The sequence below is a fragment of the Tachypleus tridentatus genome, chromosome 6 (assembly GCF_004210375.1).
Source record: "Tachypleus tridentatus isolate NWPU-2018 chromosome 6, ASM421037v1, whole genome shotgun sequence".
Classification (NCBI taxonomy): Eukaryota; Metazoa; Arthropoda; class Merostomata; order Xiphosura; family Limulidae; genus Tachypleus; species Tachypleus tridentatus.
In genome coordinates, this window is record NC_134830.1 from 12,404,491 (window position 1) to 12,407,094 (window position 2,604).

The 2,604-nt window shown below is 32.8% G+C and overlaps 1 non-coding gene across 1 annotated transcript; it reads left to right on the forward strand.

Moving 5' to 3' along the window:
• Positions 1-558: 558 nt before the first annotated feature.
• TRNAA-UGC (transfer RNA alanine (anticodon UGC)) lies at positions 559-631 on the forward strand. Its single transcript has one exon. It is a non-coding gene; the product is annotated as a tRNA-Ala (tRNA).
• The last annotated feature ends 1,973 nt before the right edge of the window (positions 632-2,604 follow it).

The following is a 2,604-nucleotide window of genomic DNA, read 5'->3' on the forward strand; positions in this document are numbered from 1 at the left end:
TAAGGGGTGAAGGAAGAATAATGAGCACTTTTCTCCTAGCGTGCGATAAATAATGGATTGAAAGCTCGTGCATGCACTGTAACAGTTTCTCATTATTTTTAAACAAATACGCTAATATTAGATGCACGTGTAAGCGAAAATTACAAATTAAAGTCAATAAATCCTCTTCTTCATTTGAATATATCATTACTCCTTTTTTGACGTGGATGTATGAGGTTTCATGACGTTTCTTAACTAGGTTTCCTGGGAGAGCTGCTTCCAAATGTAAAAAATATTATGGCATGTTTGTTAGGATTTTACCTAGAATGTCGTGTATGTAATTAACGTTTTTAATGTAAAGTTTTAGAGGAGACCTTTCACAATTTGGATTTCACTCTTGCAGTGCTTATCGCCAATTACGTTTTACAGGAGAGAAGTGTGTGCTGTAAATTATTCTTGTTTTGAAATATGCGTAGAGTGCAATGTAAAAATCTGACGTTTCTTAGAAACTGGATACAAAATTTTGTGTTGAAACATTGACGGAATAAATTCGGAAAGTGTAACATGCATAAAAACGAAGGGGGCGTAGCTCAAGTGGTAGAGTGCTCGCTTTGCATGCGAGAGGTACTGGGATCGATACCCAGCGCCTCCAAACGTGATTTTGCTACTAATATAAAAAAAAAAACACGCATGAAGAGAGGTGAGGAAATTTTCAATGATGCCTCCCATCTAAATAATACAGAACGTGACTGACAAAAGGATGGCAAAATTATGACTTTACAAAATAAGAATGATTTTACTTTAGGTTAAAATAAATAATACTTCAGAGAGAATACACCGAGTTGAAGAAATACTTTGAAAGTTATCTCTTGGGATTCAAAATGAAAGGCCGTTTTTCTGCTCTTTCCCTTTCAATGATGTCATCGAAATGTATGACATTTTTATAAACATGAACGAAAACATTTAACAATACGAATTTATTTACAATTTATCTTTTACACCTGAAACTATGTTTCCAGTGGTACTAACTGCCAGGTATACTCTGTTGATAACACAGTGTAAGTGGTGAAACAGCTTCAATAACATAATATATCTCTATGAGAAAGATGTGTAATGTTATTTTGTAGTAACTGTGAAAGAACAAGTGTGAGTACTAGAGTCATAGAGAAATAAGTCCTCACCGAAAACATAGAGAATCCAACATTTATATACTTCTTACATCATATTTATGCTTAACTCATAAATCACCCTTCTTGAAATGAAGATATTTATCTTTTTTCCAAATACATCACAGTGGAAACTTCGATAAGAAAACGGCTCACAATCGTTGTAGACTTTGAAGATGAGAAAAGTAGAGTTTGTGGAACGTGGAAATTTCTTCCCAACATCACGAAGTATAAGTAAAATGCTTGTTTCTCAAACAATCATAAACGGTTTCACTGTGTTTAGACTTGTCAATACTTTTAATAAAGTTTTCTTAAAAGCATAGTTTGCGTTTTACCTACGTACTAATTATATAACTGCATTTATGTCAACAATCACATTTCATGGGCAAATCATTTACGGGGAACTTTAGATACAAACGATCTTAGTTCTCTGAAATAATTACGAAAGAAGAAGGTTAAATTCTTTACTTTATGATCGAGACGTCATTATGAAAAGATATTTGAGAATTTCTAAGTTATTTATTACTTTTACTGCTTTATAACTTAGCAGTTTCAGAGAAAATTAAATAAATTACGGAACGTTTCACAAATTTACCAAAAAATTTTTCTTCTCTTTGACTTTGAAATTTGCAAATACCTATTCTAATTAAGTACGGTTTGAAATATTAAAATTTGTTCTAATTTGCCCCTAAATTCGAATTTTTCATTCTTCTAAAGAGATATACGAGCATTTGATTGTAAATGGAGAACTGACGCCCATAACTTTGAGGCATAATGATCATCGCAGATGTTTACTAGAAATTCTCACTATTACGTAGGCAACAGATAATGTTCCAAAAAAAATCCCATTTCAGATAGCTATCGTTCATCTGTCTTTAATGTACGTAAAAAGAGCGTTTTATAAAATTCTTCGTGATCTTGGATTGTCCAATGAATACCTACAGACAAGTCTCAATAAACAGAACTGTTTCGATCGACCCTTCAAAGTACTAGTAAGATCTTAGCTTTGCTTGCGATACAGAAATATGAGCGTATAAAACCCATTCTCACTTCGTTTCCCTGAAGCTGACGTTGCTATTACAATATTAAGGAGTAAGAGCTACGAAAATAATTTTACTCATCTCACTCAAAAGAAATTAAATTTAAATAGTACTGGTACACGTGAAACTTTACAATAACAAAACTCTATTTTTACACAAAATTTCCTTGGAATTGGTTCATACCTTTTCTTTGTAAACCATTGCTTCCACCAGTAATGACGAAAATGTTCATGCTTAATATGCACACAAAATAACTATTAGTAGAAGTAATATATCAATGTTTCAATTGTGTCTGTAACCCTGTTCGTGTTTAATGTAGTTTTCTCTTCTTTTCGAACGTTTATTATGCTGTCACTGTTTCTTCTTGATGGCCAGTACGCATCTTCTAAGTATGACCGACCGCCTGTTTGTAATGATAT